Source organism: Dama dama, chromosome 1 (genome assembly GCF_033118175.1).
Source record: "Dama dama isolate Ldn47 chromosome 1, ASM3311817v1, whole genome shotgun sequence".
Taxonomy (NCBI): Eukaryota; Metazoa; Chordata; class Mammalia; order Artiodactyla; family Cervidae; genus Dama; species Dama dama.
The window spans coordinates 2,665,321-2,683,530 of NC_083681.1; positions in this window are offsets into that span (position 1 = coordinate 2,665,321).

An 18,210-nucleotide genomic window follows, 5' to 3' on the forward strand; every position below is an offset into this window, starting at 1 on the left:
ATTGCTCTGCACGCAGTGCAGGGGAATCGGGCCTCATCTCGTGGCGAGGGAGAAGTCTCATGGTTTTTCTCGAGTTGCGGCAAGAACCTGGGGTATATTCTCGAGTTACGACGGGGAGGGCCCTTCCAGACACGTGTTCGTTCAGCGACGTCAGGACTCCTGCCTAGGTGTGAGGGACACCTCGGGATTCTCCTCGAGTCTTGGCATGGCAATTGGGACGCGTCTCCACGTGAGGCGGGAGACACAGGGTCCCTTTCCACGTGCCACAGGGATCCTGGGACTCCTATGCATTTTCAAGAGGAGTCAGGCATCGTCTCCTTTGGAAGCATTGATCTCCGCGGACCTCTCGAGTTTTCAAAGGATGTGAGGCCTCCGATCGCGATGAGGCGGAGAACTAGGTCTTTCTCTGTGGTCTCCACAGGGGAATCAGACATCTCTTCGTCTTGGGAGATGCAAGACGAGCCTGCATTCAATTCACGGCAGGGATATCCGGCCTTACTTTGAGTCAGAGCATCTCGGTGTCCATTCCACTTGAAGCCACAAACTCAGGGTCCCTCTCACATACCTGGAGCTGAGAGAAGCCTCCTCTTGAGGTGCTTGTGGAATGTTGGTATTCCTCTTGAGTCGAAGCCAGGGACGAAGCTCTCATCTCGAGTTGATTTGGGGTCCACGTAGACCTTTCGTGTTGCTCCAGTGACCTCAGGATCCCTCTAGACTTGAGACAGTGATCTTGGGTTTTCTCTGGAGTGCCATCAAGGAAATCAAGGCTCCTTTCACGTTTGATGTGGAACACGGAATTGCTCTGCACGCAGTGCAAGGGAATCGGGACTCATCTCGCGGCAAAGGGGAAGTCTCATGGTTTTTCTCGAGTTGCGGCTGGAACCTGGGGTATTGTCTCTAGTTTCGACGGAGAGGGCCCTTCCAGACACGTGTTTGTTCAGCGAAGTCAAGACTGCTGCCTAGGTGCGAGGGACACCTCGGGATTCTCCTCGAGTCTTGGCATGGCAATTGGGACGCGTCTCCACGTGAGGCGGGAGACCCAGGGTCCCTTTCCACGTGCCACAGGGATCCTGGAACTCCTATCCATTTTCAAGAGGAGTCAGGCATCGTCTCCTTTGGAAGCATTGATCTCCGCGGACCTCTCGAGTTTTCAAAGGACGTGAGGCCTCCGGTCGCGATGAGGCGGAGGACTAGGTCTTTCTCTGTGGTCTCCACAGGGGATTCAGACATCACTTTGTCTTGGGAGATGCAAGACGTGCCTGCATTCAATTCACTGCAGGGATATCCGGCCGAACTTCGAGTCAGAGCATATCGGTGTCCATTCCACTTGAGGCCACAAACTCAGGGTCCCTCTCACATACCTGTAGCTGAGAGAAGCCTCCTCTTGAGGTGCTTGTGGAAAGTTGGTATTCCTCTTGAGGTGAAGCCAGGGACTAAGCTCTCATCTCGAGTAGATTTGGGGTCCACGGAGCCCTTTCTTGTTGCTCCAGTGACCTCAGGATCCCTCTAGACTTCAGACAGTTATCATGGGTTTTCTCTGGAGTGCCATCAAGGAAATCAAGGCTCCTTTCACGTTTGATGTGGAACACGGAATTGCTCTGCACGCAGTGCAGGGGAATCAGGCCTCATCTCGCGGCGAGGGGGAAGTCTCATGCTTTTTCTCTAGTTGCGGCCAGAACCTGGGGTATATTCTCGAGTTACGACGGGGAGGGCCCTTCCTGACACGTGTTTGTTCAGCGACGTCAGGACTCCTGCCTAGGTGCGAGGGACACCTCGGGATTCTCCTCGAGTCTTGGCATGGCAATTGGGACGCGTCTCCCCGTGAGGCGGGAGACCCAGGGTCCCTTTCCACGTGCCACAGGGATCCTGGGACTCCTATCCATTTTCAAGAGGAGTCAGGCATCGTCTCCTTTGGAAGCATTGATCTCCGCGGACCTCTCGAGTTTTCAAAGGATGTGAGGCCTCCGGTCGCGATGAAGCAAAGGACTAGGTCTTTCTCTGTGGTCTCCACAGGGGATTCAGACATCCCTTCGTTTTGGGAGATGCAAGATGAGCCTGCATTCAATTCACTGCAAGGATTTCCAGCCTTAGTTCGAGTCAGAGCATATGGGTGTCCATTCCACTTGAGGCCACACACTCAGGGTCCCTCTCACATACCGGTAGCTGAGAGAAGCCTCCTCTTGAGGTGCTTGTGGAAAGTTGGTATTCCTCTTGAGTCGAAGCCAGGGACTAAGCTCTCATCTCGAGTTGATTTGGCGTCCACATAGCCCTTTCGTGTTGCTCCAGTGACCTCAGGATCCCTCTAGACTAGAGCCAGTGATCTTGGGTTTCCTCTGGAGTGCCATCAAGGAAATCAAGGCTCCTTACAGGTTTGAGGTGGAACACGGAATTGCTCTGCACGCAGTGCAGGGGAATCGGGCCTCATCTCGCGGCGAGGGGGAAGTCTCATGGTTTTTCTCGAGTTGCGGCCGGAACCTGGAATATATTCTCGAGTTACGACGGGGAGGGCCCTTCCAGACACGTGTTAGTTCAGTGACGTCAGGACTCGGGCCTAGGTGCGAGGGACACCTCGGGATTCTCCTCGAGTCTTGGCATGGCAATTGGGACGCCTCTCCACGTGAGGCGGGAGACCAAGGGTCCCTTTCTACGTGCCACAGGGATCCTGGGACTCCTATCCATTTTCAAGAGGTGTCAGGCATCATCTCCTTTGGAAGCATTGATCTCCGCGGACCTCTCGAGTTTTCAAAGGATGTGAGCCTCCGGTCGCGATGAGGCGGAGAACTAGGTCTTTCTCTGTGGTCTCCACAGGGGATTCAGACATCCCTTCGTCTTGGGAGATGCAAGACGAGCCTGCATTCAATTCACTGCAGGGATATCTGGCCTTACTTCGAATCAGTGCATCTCATTGTCCATTCCACATGAGGCCACAAACTCAGTGTCCCTGTCACATACCTGTGGCTGAGAGAAGACTCCTCTTGAGGTGCCTGTGGAAAGTTGGAATTCCTCTTGAGTCGAAGCCAGGGACTAAGTTCTCATCTCGAGTAGATTTGGGGTCCACGGAGCCCTTTCGTGTTGCTCCAGTGACCTCAGGATCCCTCTAGACTTGAGACAGTGATCTTTTGTTTTGTCTGGAGTGCCATCAAGGAAATCAAGGCTCCTTTCACGTTTGATGTGGGATACGGAATTGCTCTGCACGCAGTGCAGGGGAATCGGGCCTCATCTCGCGGCGAGTGGGAAGTCTCATGGTTTTTCTCTAGTTGCGGCTGGAACCTGGGGTATATTCTCGAGTTACGACGGGGAGGGTCCTTCCAGACACGTGTTTGTTCATCGACGTCAGGACTCCTGCCTAGGTGCGAGGGACACCTCGGGATTCTCCTCGAGTCTTGGCATGGCAATTGGGACGCGTCTCCACGTGAGGCGGGAGACCCAGGGTCCCTTTCCACATGCCACATGGATCCTGGGACTCCTATCCATTTTCAAGAGGAGTCAGGCATCGTCTCCTTTGGAAGCATTGTTCTCCGCGGACCTCTCGAGTTTTCAAAGGATGTGAGGCCTCCGATCGCGATGAGGCGGAGAACTAGGTCTTCTCTGTGGTCTCCACAGGGGATTCAGACATCCGTTCGTCTTGGGAGATGCAAGACGAGCCTGCATTCAATTCACTGCAGGGATATCCGGCCTTACTTTGAGTCAGAGCATCTCCGTGTCCATTCCACTTGAGGCCACAAACTCAGGGTCCCTCTCACATACCTGTAGCTGAGAGAAGCCTCCTCTTGAGGTGCTTGTGGAAAGTTGGTATTCCTCTTGAGTCGAAGCCAGGGACTAAGCTCTCATCTCGAGTTGATTTGGGGTCCACGGAGCCCTTTCGTGTTGCTCCAGTGACCTCAGGATCCCTCTAGACTTGAGCCAGTGATCTTGGGTTTTCTCTGGAGTGCCATCAAGGAAATCAAGGCTCCTTTCACGTTTGATGTGGAACACGGTATTGCTCTGCACGCAGTGCAGTGGAATCGGGCCTCATCTCGCGGCGAGGGGGAAGTCTCATGGTTTTTCTCGAGTTGTGGCCGGAACCTGGGGTATATTCTCGAGTTACGACGGGGAGGACCCTTCCAGACACGTGTTTGTTCAGCGACGTCAGGACTCCTGCCTAGGTGCGAGGGACAACTCGGGATTCTCCTCGAGTCTTGGCATTGCAATTGGGACGCGTCTCCACGTGAGGCGTGAGACCCAGGGTCCCTTTCCACGTGGCACAGATATCCTGGGACTCCTATCCATTTTCAAGAGGAGCCAGGCATCGTCTCCTTCGGAAGTATTGATCTCAACGGACCTCTCGAGTTTTCAAAGGATATGAGGCCTCCGGTCGCGAGGAGGCGGAGGTCTAGGTCTTTCTCTGTGGTCTCCACAGGGGATTCCTACAACCCTTCGTCTTGGGAGATGCGGGACGAGCCTGCATTCAATTCACTGCAGGGATATCCGGCCTTACTTCGAGTCAGAGCATCTCGGTGTCAATTCCACTTGAGGCCACAAACTCAGGGGCCCTCTGACATACCTGTAGCTGAGAGAAGCCTCCTCTTGAGGTGCTTGTGGAAAGTTGGTATTCCTCTTGAGTCGAAGCCAGGGAATAGCTCTCATCTCGAGTTGATTTGGCGTCCACGGAGCCCTTTCTTGTTGCTAAAGTGACCTCAGGATCCCTCTAGACTTGAGACAGTGATCAGTTTTCTCTGGAGTGCCATCAAGGAAATCAAGGCTCCTTTCACGTTTGATGTGGAACACGGAATTGCTCTGCACACAGTGCAGGGGAATCGGGCCTCATCTCGTGGCGAGGGGGAAGTCTCATGGTTTTTCTCGAGTTGCGGCCGGAACCTGGGGTATATTCTCGAGTTACGACGGGGAGGGCAATTCCAGATATTTATTTGTTCAGCAACGTCAGGACTCCTGCCTAGGTGCGAGGGACACCTCGGGATTCTCCTCGAGTCTTGTCATGGCAATTGGGACGCGTCTCCACGTGAGGCGGGAGACCCAGTGTCCCTTTCCACGTGCCACAGCGATCCTGGGACTCCTATCCATTTTCAAGAGGAGTCAGGCATCGACTCCTTTGGAAGCACTGATCTCCGCGATCCTCTCGAGTTTTCAAAGGATGTGAGGCCTCCGGTCGCAATGAGGCGGAAAATTAGGTCTTTCTCTGTGGTCTCCACAGGGCATTCAGACATCCCTTGTCTTGGGAGATGCAAGACGAGCCTGCATTCAATTCACGGCAGGGATATCCGGCCTTACTTCGAGTCACAGCATCTCGGTGTCCATTCCACTTGAGGCCACAAACTCAGGGTCCCTCTCACATACCTGTAGCTGACAGAAGCCTCCTCTTGAGGTGCTTGTGGAAAGTTGGTATTCCTCTTGAGTCGAAGCCAGGGACTAAGCTCTCATCTCGAGTTGATTTGGGGTCCACGGAGACCTTTCCTGTTGCTCCAGTGACCTCAGGATCCCTCTAGACTTGAGACAGTGATTTTGGGTTTACTCTGGAGTGCCATCAAGGAAATCAAGGCTCCTTTCACGTTTGATGTGGAACACGGAATTGCTCTGCACGCAGTACAGGGGAATCAGGCCTCATCTGGCGGCGAGGGGGAAGTCTCATGCTTTTTCTCTAGTTGCGGCCAGAACCTGGGGTATATTCTCGAGTTACGACGGGGAGGGCCCTTCCTGACACGTGTTTGTTCAGCGACGTAAGGACTCCTGCCTAGGTGCGAGGGACACCTCGGGATTCTCCTCGAGTCTTGGCATGGCAATTGGGACGCGTCTCCCCGTGAGGCGGGAGACCCAGGGTCCCTTTCCACGTGCCACAGGGATCCTGGGACTCCTATCCATTTTCAAGAGGAGTCAGGCATCGTCTCCTTTGGAAGCATTGATCTCCGCGGACCTCTCGAGTTTTCAAAGGATGTGAGGCCTCCGGTCGCGATGAAGCAAAGGACTAGGTCTTTCTCTGTGGTCTCCACAGGGGATTCAGACATCCCTTCGTTTTGGGAGATGCAAGATGAGCCTGCATTCAATTCACTGCAAGGATTTCCAGCCTTAGTTCGAGTCAGAGCATATGGGTGTCCATTCCACTTGAGGCCACACACTCAGGGTCCCTCTCACATACCGGTAGCTGAGAGAAGCCTCCTCTTGAGGTGCTTGTGGAAAGTTGGTATTCCTCTTGAGTCGAAGCCAGGGACTAAGCTCTCATCTCGAGTTGATTTGGCGTCCACATAGCCCTTTCGTGTTGCTCCAGTGACCTCAGGATCCCTCTAGACTAGAGCCAGTGATCTTGGGTTTCCTCTGGAGTGCCATCAAGGAAATCAAGGCTCCTTACAGGTTTGAGGTGGAACACGGAATTGCTCTGCACGCAGTGCAGGGGAATCGGGCCTCATCTCGCGGCGAGGGGGAAGTCTCATGGTTTTTCTCGAGTTGCGGCCGGAACCTGGAATATATTCTCGAGTTACGACGGGGAGGGCCCTTCCAGACACGTGTTAGTTCAGTGACGTCAGGACTCGGGCCTAGGTGCGAGGGACACCTCGGGATTCTCCTCGAGTCTTGGCATGGCAATTGGGACGCCTCTCCACGTGAGGCGGGAGACCAAGGGTCCCTTTCTACGTGCCACAGGGATCCTGGGACTCCTATCCATTTTCAAGAGGTGTCAGGCATCATCTCCTTTGGAAGCATTGATCTCCGCGGACCTCTCGAGTTTTCAAAGGATGTGAGCCTCCGGTCGCGATGAGGCGGAGAACTAGGTCTTTCTCTGTGGTCTCCACAGGGGATTCAGACATCCCTTCGTCTTGGGAGATGCAAGACGAGCCTGCATTCAATTCACTGCAGGGATATCTGGCCTTACTTCGAATCAGTGCATCTCATTGTCCATTCCACATGAGGCCACAAACTCAGTGTCCCTGTCACATACCTGTGGCTGAGAGAAGACTCCTCTTGAGGTGCCTGTGGAAAGTTGGAATTCCTCTTGAGTCGAAGCCAGGGACTAAGTTCTCATCTCGAGTAGATTTGGGGTCCACGGAGCCCTTTCGTGTTGCTCCAGTGACCTCAGGATCCCTCTAGACTTGAGACAGTGATCTTTTGTTTTGTCTGGAGTGCCATCAAGGAAATCAAGGCTCCTTTCACGTTTGATGTGGGATACGGAATTGCTCTGCACGCAGTGCAGGGGAATCGGGCCTCATCTCGCGGCGAGTGGGAAGTCTCATGGTTTTTCTCTAGTTGCGGCTGGAACCTGGGGTATATTCTCGAGTTACGACGGGGAGGGTCCTTCCAGACACGTGTTTGTTCATCGACGTCAGGACTCCTGCCTAGGTGCGAGGGACACCTCGGGATTCTCCTCGAGTCTTGGCATGGCAATTGGGACGCGTCTCCACGTGAGGCGGGAGACCCAGGGTCCCTTTCCACATGCCACATGGATCCTGGGACTCCTATCCATTTTCAAGAGGAGTCAGGCATCGTCTCCTTTGGAAGCATTGATATCCGCGGACCTCTCGAGTTTTCAAAGGATGTGAGGCCTCCGATCGCGATGAGGCGGAGAACTAGGTCTTCTCTGTGGTCTCCACAGGGGATTCAGACATCCGTTCGTCTTGGGAGATGCAAGACGAGCCTGCATTCAATTCACTGCAGGGATATCCGGCCTTACTTTGAGTCAGAGCATCTCCGTGTCCATTCCACTTGAGGCCACAAACTCAGGGTCCCTCTCACATACCTGTAGCTGAGAGAAGCCTCCTCTTGAGGTGCTTGTGGAAAGTTGGTATTCCTCTTGAGTCGAAGCCAGGGACTAAGCTCTCATCTCGAGTTGATTTGGGGTCCACGGAGCCCTTTCGTGTTGCTCCAGTGACCTCAGGATCCCTCTAGACTTGAGCCAGTGATCTTGGGTTTTCTCTGGAGTGCCATCAAGGAAATCAAGGCTCCTTTCACGTTTGATGTGGAACACGGTATTGCTCTGCACGCAGTGCAGTGGAATCGGGCCTCATCTCGCGGCGAGGGGGAAGTCTCATGGTTTTTCTCGAGTTGTGGCCGGAACCTGGGGTATATTCTCGAGTTACGACGGGGAGGACCCTTCCAGACACGTGTTTGTTCAGCGACGTCAGGACTCCTGCCTAGGTGCGAGGGACAACTCGGGATTCTCCTCGAGTCTTGGCATTGCAATTGGGACGCGTCTCCACGTGAGGCGTGAGACCCAGGGTCCCTTTCCACGTGGCACAGATATCCTGGGACTCCTATCCATTTTCAAGAGGAGCCAGGCATCGTCTCCTTCGGAAGTATTGATCTCAACGGACCTCTCGAGTTTTCAAAGGATATGAGGCCTCCGGTCGCGAGGAGGCGGAGGTCTAGGTCTTTCTCTGTGGTCTCCACAGGGGATTCCTACAACCCTTCGTCTTGGGAGATGCGGGACGAGCCTGCATTCAATTCACTGCAGGGATATCCGGCCTTACTTCGAGTCAGAGCATCTCGGTGTCAATTCCACTTGAGGCCACAAACTCAGGGGCCCTCTGACATACCTGTAGCTGAGAGAAGCCTCCTCTTGAGGTGCTTGTGGAAAGTTGGTATTCCTCTTGAGTCGAAGCCAGGGACTAAGCTCTCATCTCGAGTTGATTTGGCGTCCACGGAGCCCTTTCTTGTTGCTAAAGTGACCTCAGGATCCCTCTAGACTTGAGACAGTGATCAGTTTTCTCTGGAGTGCCATCAAGGAAATCAAGGCTCCTTTCACGTTTGATGTGGAACACGGAATTGCTCTGCACACAGTGCAGGGGAATCGGGCCTCATCTCGTGGCGAGGGGGAAGTCTCATGGTTTTTCTCGAGTTGCGGCCGGAACCTGGGGTATATTCTCGAGTTACGACGGGGAGGGCAATTCCAGATATTTATTTGTTCAGCAACGTCAGGACTCCTGCCTAGGTGCGAGGGACACCTCGGGATTCTCCTCGAGTCTTGTCATGGCAATTGGGACGCGTCTCCACGTGAGGCGGGAGACCCAGTGTCCCTTTCCACGTGCCACAGCGATCCTGGGACTCCTATCCATTTTCAAGAGGAGTCAGGCATCGACTCCTTTGGAAGCACTGATCTCCGCGATCCTCTCGAGTTTTCAAAGGATGTGAGGCCTCCGGTCGCAATGAGGCGGAAAATTAGGTCTTTCTCTGTGGTCTCCACAGGGGATTCAGACATCCCTTCGTCTTGGGAGATGCAAGACGAGCCTGCATTCAATTCACTGCAGGGATATCCGGCCTTACTTCAATTCAGAGCAACTCGGTGTCCATTCCACTTGAGGCCACAAACTCAGGGTCCCTCTCACATACCTATAGCTGAGAGAAGCCTCCTCTTGAGGTGCTTGTGGAAAGTTGGTATTCCTCTTGAGTCGAAGCCAGGGACGAAGTTCTCATCTCGAGTAGATTTGGGGTCCACGGAGCCCTTTCGTGTTGCTCCAGTGACCTCAGGATCCCTCTAGACTTGAGTCTGTGATCTTGGGTTTTCTCTGGAGGGCCATCAAGGAAATCAAGGCTCTTTTCACGTTTGATCTGGGATACGGAATTGCTCTGCATGCAGTGTAGCGGAATCGGAAGTCATTCCTGGCGAGGGGGAAGTCTCACGGTTTTTCTCGAGTTGCGGCCAGAACCTGAGGTATATTCGCGAGTTACGACGGGGAGGGCCCTTCCAGACACGTGTTTGTTCAGCGACATCAGGACTCCTGCCTAGGTGCGAGGGACAATTCGGGATTCTCCTCGAGTCTTGGAATGGCATTTGGGTCGCGTCTCCACATGAGGCGGGGGACCCAGTGTCCCTTTGCACTTGCCACAGGGATCCGGGGAATCCTATCCATTTCCAAGAGGACTCAAGAATCGTCTCCTTTGGAAGCATTGATCTCCGCGGACCTCTCGAGTTTTCAAAGGATGTGAGGCCTCCGGTCGCGATGAGGCAGAGAACTAGGTCTTTCTCTGTGGTCTTCACTGGGGATTCAGACATCCCTTCGTCTTGGGAGATGCAAGACGAGCCTGCATTCAATTCACTGCAGGGATATCCGGCCTTACTTCGAGTCAGAGCATCTCGGTGTCCATTCCACTTGAGGCCACAAATTCAGGGTCCCTCTCACATACCTGTAGCTGAGAGAAGCCTCCTCTTGAGGTGCTTGTGGAAAGTTGGTATTCCTCTTGAGTCGAAGCCAGGGACTAAGCTCTCATCTTGAGTTGATTTGGGGTCCACGGAGCCCTTTCGTGTTGCTCCAGTGACCTCAGGATCCCTCTAGACTTGAGACAGTGATCTTGGGTTTTCTCTGGAGTGCCATCAAGGAAATCAAGGCTCCTTTCACGTTTGATGTGGAACACGGAATTGCTCTGCACACAGTGCAGGGGAATCGGGCCTCATCTCGCGGCGAGGGGGAAGTCTCATGGTTTTTCTCGAGTTTCGCCCGGAACTTGGGGTATATTCTCGAGTTACGACGGGGAGGGCCCTTCCAGACACGTGTTTGCTCAGCGACGTCAGGACTCCTGCCTAGGTGCGAGGGACACCTCGGGATTCTCCTCGAGTCTTGTCATGGAAATTGGGACACGTCTCCACGTGAGGCGGGAGACCCAGTGTCCCTTTCCACGTGCCACAGGGATCCTGGGACTCCTATCCATTTTCAAGAGGAGTCAGGCATCGACTCCTTTGGAAGCACTGATCTCCGCGATCCTCTCGAGTTTTCAAAGGATGTGAGGCCTCCGGTCGCAATGAGGCGGAAAATTAGGTCTTTCTCTGTGGTCTCCACAGGGCATTCAGACATCCCTTGTCTTGGGAGATGCAAGACGAGCCTGCATTCAATTCACGGCAGGGATATCCGGCCTTACTTCGAGTCACAGCATCTCGGTGTCCATTCCACTTGAGGCCACAAACTCAGGGTCCCTCTCACATACCTGTAGCTGACAGAAGCCTCCTCTTGAGGTGCTTGTGGAAAGTTGGTATTCCTCTTGAGTCGAAGCCAGGGACTAAGCTCTCATCTCGAGTTGATTTGGGGTCCACGGAGACCTTTCCTGTTGCTCCAGTGACCTCAGGATCCCTCTAGACTTGAGACAGTGATTTTGGGTTTACTCTGGAGTGCCATCAAGGAAATCAAGGCTCCTTTCACGTTTGATGTGGAACACGGAATTGCTCTGCACGCAGTGCAGGTGAATCGGGCCTCATTTCGCGGCGAGGGGGAAGTCTCATGGTTTTTCTCGAGTTGTGGCAGGAACCTGGGGTATATTCTCGAGTTACGACGGGGAGGGCCCTTCCAGACACGTGTTTGTTCAGCGATGTCAGGACTCCTGTCTAGGTTCGAGGGACACCTCGGGATTCTCCTCGAGTCTTGGCATGGCAATTGGGACGCGTCTCCACGTGAGGCGGGAGACCCATGGTCCCTTTCCACGTGCCACAGGGATTCTGGGACTCCTATCCATTTTCAAGAGGAGTCAGGCATCGTCTCCTTTGGAAGCATTGATCTCCGCAGACCTCTCGAGTTTTCAAAGGACGTGAGGCCTCCGGTCGCGATGAGGCGGAGGACTAGGTCTTTCTCTGTGGTCTCCACAGAGGATTCAGACATCCCGTCGTCTTGGGAGATGCAAGACGAGCCTGCATTCAATTCACTGCAGGGATATCCGGCCTTACTTCGAGTCAGAGCATCTTGGTGTCCATTCCACTTGAGGCCACAAATTCAGGGTCCCTCTCACATACCTGTAGCTTAGAGAAGCCTCCTCTTAAGGTGTTGTGGAAAGTTGGTAGTCCCCTTGAGTCGAAGCCAAGGACTAAGCTCTCATCTCGAGTTGATTTGGGGTCCACGGAGCCCTTTCGTGTTGCTCCAGTGACTTCAGGATGCCTCTAGACTTGAGACAGTGATCTTGGGTTTTCTCTGGAGTGCCATCAAGGAAATCAAGGCTCCTTTCACGTTTCATGTGGAACACGGAATTGCTCTGCACGCAGTGCAGGGGAATCGGGCCTCATCTCGCGGCGAGGGAGAAGTCTCATGGTTTTTCTCGAGTTGCGGCAGGAACCTGGGGTACATTCTCGAGTTACGATGGGGAGGGCCCTTCCAGACACGTGTTCGTTCAGCGACGTCAGGACTCCTGCCTAGGTGTGAGGGACACCTCGGGATTCTCCTCGAGTCTTGGCATGGCAATTGGGACGCGTCTCCACGTGAGGCGGGAGACACAGGGTCCCTTTCCACGTGCCACAGGGATCCTGGGACTCCTATGCATTTTCAAGAGGAGTCAGGCATCGTCTCCTTTGGAAGCATTGATCTCCGCGGACCTCTCGAGTTTTCAAAGGATGTGAGGCCTCCGATCGCGATGAGGCGGAGAACTAGGTCTTTCTCTGTGGTCTCCACAGGGGAATCAGACATCTCTTCGTCTTGGGAGATGCAAGACGAGCCTGCATTCAATTCACGGCAGGGATATCCGGCCTTACTTTGAGTCAGAGCATCTCGGTGTCCATTCCACTTGAAGCCACAAACTCAGGGTCCCTCTCACATACCTGGAGCTGAGAGAAGCCTCCTCTTGAGGTGCTTGTGGAATGTTGGTATTCCTCTTGAGTCGAAGCCAGGGACGAAGCTCTCATCTCGAGTTGATTTGGGGTACACGTAGACCTTTCGTGTTGCTCCAGTGACCTCAGGATCCCTCTAGACTTGAGACAGTGATCTTGGGTTTTCTCTGGAGTGCCATCAAGGAAATCAAGGCTCCTTTCACGTTTGATGTGGAACACGGAATTGCTCTGCACGCAGTGCAAGGGAATCGGGACTCATCTCGCGGCGAAGGGGAAGTCTCATGGTTTTTCTCGAGTTGCGGCTGGAACCTGGGGTATTGTCTCTAGTTTCGACGGAGAGGGCCCTTCCAGACACGTGTTTGTTCACCGAAGTCAAGACTGCTGCCTAGGTGCGAGGGACACCTCGGGATTCTCCTCGAGTCTTGGCATGGCAATTGGGACGCGTCTCCACGTGAGGCGTGAGACCCAGGGTCCCTTTCCACGTGGCACAGATATCCTGGGACTCCTATCCATTTTCAAGAGGAGCCAGGCATCGTCTCCTTCGGAAGTATTGATCTCAACGGACCTCTCGAGTTTTCAAAGGATATGAGGCCTCCGGTCGCGAGGAGGCGGAGGACTAGGTCTTTCTCTGTGGTCTCCACAGGGGATTCCTACAACCCTTCGTCTTGGGAGATGCGGGACGAGCCTGCATTCAATTCACTGCAGGGATATCCGGCCTTACTTCGAGTCAGAGCATCTCGGTGTCAATTCCACTTGAGGCCACAAACTCAGGGGCCCTCTGACATACCTGTAGCTGAGAGAAGCCTCCTCTTGAGGTGCTTGTGGAAAGTTGGTATTCCTCTTGAGTCGAAGCCAGGGACTAAGCTCTCATCTCGAGTTGATTTGGCGTCCACGGAGCCCTTTCTTGTTGCTAAAGTGACCTCAGGATCCCTCTAGACTTGAGACAGTGATCAGTTTTCTCTGGAGTGCCATCAAGGAAATCAAGGCTCCTTTCACGTTTGATGTGGAACACGGAATTGCACTGCAAACAGTGCAGGGGAATCGGGCCTCATCTCGTGGCGAGGGGGAAGTCTCATGGTTTTTCTCGAGTTGCGGCCGGAACCTGGGGTATATTCTCGAGTTACGACGGGGAGGGCAATTCCAGATATTTATTTGTTCAGCAACGTCAGGACTCCTGCCTAGGTGCGAGGGACACCTCGGGATTCTCCTCGAGTCTTGTCATGGCAATTGGGACGCGTCTCCACGTGAGGCGGGAGACCCAGTGTCCCTTTCCACGTGCCACAGCGATCCTGGGACTCCTATCCATTTTCAAGAGGAGTCAGGCATCGACTCCTTTGGAAGCACTGATCTCCGCGATCCTCTCGAGTTTTCAAAGGATGTGAGGCCTCCGGTCGCAATGAGGCGGAAAATTAGGTCTTTCTCTGTGGTCTCCACAGGGCATTCAGACATCCCTTGTCTTGGGAGATGCAAGACGAGCCTGCATTCAATTCACGGCAGGGATATCCGGCCTTACTTCGAGTCACAGCATCTCGGTGTCCATTCCACTTGAGGCCACAAACACAGGGTCCCTCTCACATACCTGTAGCTGACAGAAGCCTCCTCTTGAGGTGCTTGTGGAAAGTTGGTATTCCTCTTGAGTCGAAGCCAGGGACTAAGCTCTCATCTCGAGTTGATTTGGGGTCCACGGAGACGTTTCCTGTTGCACCACTGACCTCAGGATCCCTCTAGACTTGAGACAGTGATTTTGGGTTTACTCTGGAGGGCCATCAAGGAAATCAAGGCTCCTTTCACGTTTGATGTGGAACACGGAATTGCTCTGCACGCAGTGCAGGTGAATCGGGCCTCATCTCGCGGCAAGGGGGAAGTCTCATGGTTTTTCTCGAGTTGCGGCCGGAACCTGGGGTATATTCTCGAGTTACGACGGGGAGGGCCCCTCCAGACACGTGTTTGTTCAGCGACGTCAGGACTCCTGCCTAGGTTCGAGGGACACCTCGGGATTCTCCTCGAGTCTTGGCATGGCAATTGGGACGCGTCTCCACGTGAGGCGGGAGACCAATGGTCCCTTTCCACGTGCCACAGGGATTCTGGGACTCCTATCCATTTTCAAGAGGAGTCAGGCATCGTCTCCTTTGGAAGCATTGATCTCCGCAGACCTCTCGAGTTTTCAAAGGATGTGAGGCCTCCGGTCGCGATGAGGCGGAGGACTAGGTCTTTCTCTGTGGTCTCCACAGAGGATTCAGACATCCCGTCGTCTTGGGAGATGCAAGACGAGCCTGCATTCAATTCACTGCAGGGATATCCGGCCTTACTTTGAGTCAGAGCATCTCGGTGTCCATTCCACTTGAGGCCACAAATTCAGGGTCCCTCTCACATACCTGTAGCTTAGAGAAGCCTCCTCTGAAGGTGCTTGTGGAAAGTTGGTAGTCCCCTTGAGTCGAAGCCAAGGACTAAGCTCTCATCTCGAGTTGATTTGGGGTCCACGGAGCCCTTTCGTGTTGCTCCAGTGACTTCAGGATGCCTCTAGACTTGAGACAGTGATCTTGGGTTTTCTCTGGAGTGCCATCAAGGAAATCAAGGCTCCTTTCACGTTTCATGTGGAACACGAAATTGCTCTGCACGCAGTGCAGGGGAATCGGGCCTCATCTCGCGGCGAGGGAGAAGTCTCATGGTTTTTCTCGAGTTGCGGCCGGAACCTGGGGTATATTCTCGAGTTACGACGGGGAGGGCCCTTCCAGACACGTGTTCGTTCAGCGACGTCAGGACTCCTGCCTAGGTGTGAGGGACACCTCGGGATTCTCCTCGAGTCTTGGCATGGCAATTGGGACGCGTCTCCACGTGAGGCGGGAGACACAGGGTCCCTTTCCACGTGCCACAGGGATCCTGGGACTCCTATGCATTTTCAAGAGGAGTCAGGCATCGTCTCCTTTGGAAGCATTGATCTCCGCGGACCTCTCGAGTTTTCAAAGGATGTGAGGCCTCCGATCGCGATTTGGCGGAGATCTAGGTCTTTCTCTGTGGTCTCCACAGGGGAATCAGACATCTCTTCGTCTTGGGAGATGCAAGACGAGCCTGCATTCAATTCACTGCAGGGATATCCGGCCTTACTTTGAGTCAGAGCATCTCGGTGTCCATTCCACTTGAAGCAACAAACTCAGGGTCCCTCTCACATACCTGGAGCTGAGAGAAGCCTCCTCTTGAGGTGCTTGTGGAATGTTGGTATTCCTCTTGAGTCGAAGCCAGGGACGAAGCTCTCATCTCGAGTTGATTTGGGGTCCACGTAGACCTTTCGTGTTGCTCCAGTGACCTCAGGATCCCTCTAGACTTGAGACAGTGATCTTGGGTTTTCTCTGGAGTGCCATCAAGGAAATCAAGGCTCCTTTCACGTTTGATGTGGAACACGGAATTGCTGTGCACGCAGTGCAAGGAAATCGGGACTCATCTCGCGGCGATGGGGAAGTCTCATGGTTTTTCTCGAGTTGCGGCTGGAACCTGGGGTATTGTCTCGAGTTTCGACGGAGAGGGCCCTTCCAGACACGTGTTTGTTCAGCAAAGTCAAGACTGCTGCCTAGGTGCGAGGGACACCTCGGGATTCTCCTCGAGTCTTGGCATGGCAATTGGGACGCGTCTCCACGTGAGGCGGGAGACCCAGGGTCCCTTTCCACGTGCCACAGGGATCCTGGGACTCCTATCCATTTTCAAGAGGAGTCAGGCATCGTCTCCTTTGGAAGCATTGATCTCCGCGGACCTCTCGAGTTTTCAAAGGATGTGAGGCCTCCGGTCGCGATGAGGCGGAGGACTAGGTCTTTCTCTGTGGTCTCCACAGGGGATTCAGACATCCCTTTGTCTTGGGAGATGCAAGACGTGCCTGCATTCAATTCACTGCAGGGATATCCGGCCGAACTTCGAGTCAGAGCATATCGGTGTCCATTCCACTTGAGGCCACAAACTCAGGGTCCCTCTCACATACCTGTAGCTGAGAGAAGCCTCCTCTTGAGGTGCTTGTGGAAAGTTGGTATTCCTCTTGAGTTGAAGCCAGGGACTAAGCTCTCATCTCGAGTTGATTTGGGGTCCACGGAGCCCTTTCGTGTTGCTCCAGTGACCTCAGGATCCCTCTAGACTAGAGCCAGTGATCTTGGGTTTCCTCTAGAGTGCCATCAAGGAAATCAAGGCTCCTTTCAGGTTTGAGGTGGAACACGGAATTGCTCTGCACGCAGTGCAGGGGAATCGGGCCTCATCTCGCGGCGAGGGGGAAGTCTCATGGTTTTTCTCGAGTTGCGGCCGGAACCTGGGATATATTCTCGAGTTACGACGGGGAGGGTCCTTCCAGACACGTGTTTGTTCATCGACGTCAGGACTCCTGCCTAGGTGCGAGGGACACCTCGGGATTCTCCTCGAGTCTTGGCATGGCAATTGGGACGCGTCTCCACGTGAGGCGGGAGACGCAGGGTCCCTTTCCACATGCCACATGGATCCTGGGACTAATATCCATTTTCAAGAGGAGTCAGGCATCGTCTCCTTTGGAAGCATTGTTCTCCGCGGACCTCTCGAGTTTTCAAAGGATGTGAGGCCTCCGATCGGGATGAGGCGGAGAACTAGGTCTTCTCTGTGGTCTCCACAGGGGATTCAGACATCCGTTCGTCTTGGGAGATGCAAGACGAGCCTGCATTCAATTCACTGCAGGGATATCCGGCCTTACTTTGAGTCAGAGCATCTCCGTGTCCATTCCACTTGAGGCCACAAACTCAGGTTCCCTCTCACATACCTGTAGCTGAGAGAAGCCTCCTCTTGAGTTGCTTGTGGAAAGTTGGTATTCCTCTTGAGTCGAAGCCAGGGACTAAGCTCTCATCTCGAGTTGATTTGGGGTCCACGGAGACCTTTCGTGTTGCTCCAGTGACCTCAGGATCCCTCTAGACTTGAGCCAGTGATCTTGGGTTTTCTCTGGAGTGCCATCAAGGAAATCAAGGCTCCTTTCACGTTTGATGTGGAACACGGTATTGCTCTGCACGCAGTGCAGTGGAATCGGGCCTCATCTCGCGGCGAGGGGGAAGTCTCATGGTTTTTCTCGAGTTGCGGCCGGAACCTGGGGTATATTCTCGAGTTACGACGGGGAGGACCCTTCCAGACACGTGTTTGTTCAGCGACGTCAGGACTCCTGCCTAGGTGCGAGGGACAACTCGGGATTCTCCTCGAGTCTTGGCATTGCAATTGGGACGCGTCTCCACGTGAGGCGGGAGACCCAGGGTCCCTTTCAACGTGGCACAAATATCCTGGGACTCCTATCCATTTTCAAGAGGAGCCAGGCATCGTCTCCTTCGGAAGTATTGATCTCAACGGACCTCTCGAGTTTTCAAAGGATATGAGGCCTCCGGTCGCGAGGAGGCGGAGGACTAGGTCTTTCTCTGTGGTCTCCACAGGGGATTCCTACAACCCTTCGTCTTGGGAGATGCGGGACGAGCCTGCATTCAATTCACTGCAGGGATATCCGGCCTTACTTCGAGTCAGAGCATCTCGGTGTCCATTCCACTTGAGACCACAAACTCAGGGGCCCTCTGACATACCTGTAGCTGAGAGAAGCCTCCTCTTGAGGTGCTTGTGGAAAGTTGGTATTCCTCTTGAGTCGAAGCCAGGGACTAAGCTCTCATCTCGAGTTGATTTGGCGTCCACGGAGCCCTTTCTTGTTGCTAAAGTGACCTCAGGATCCCTCTAGCCTT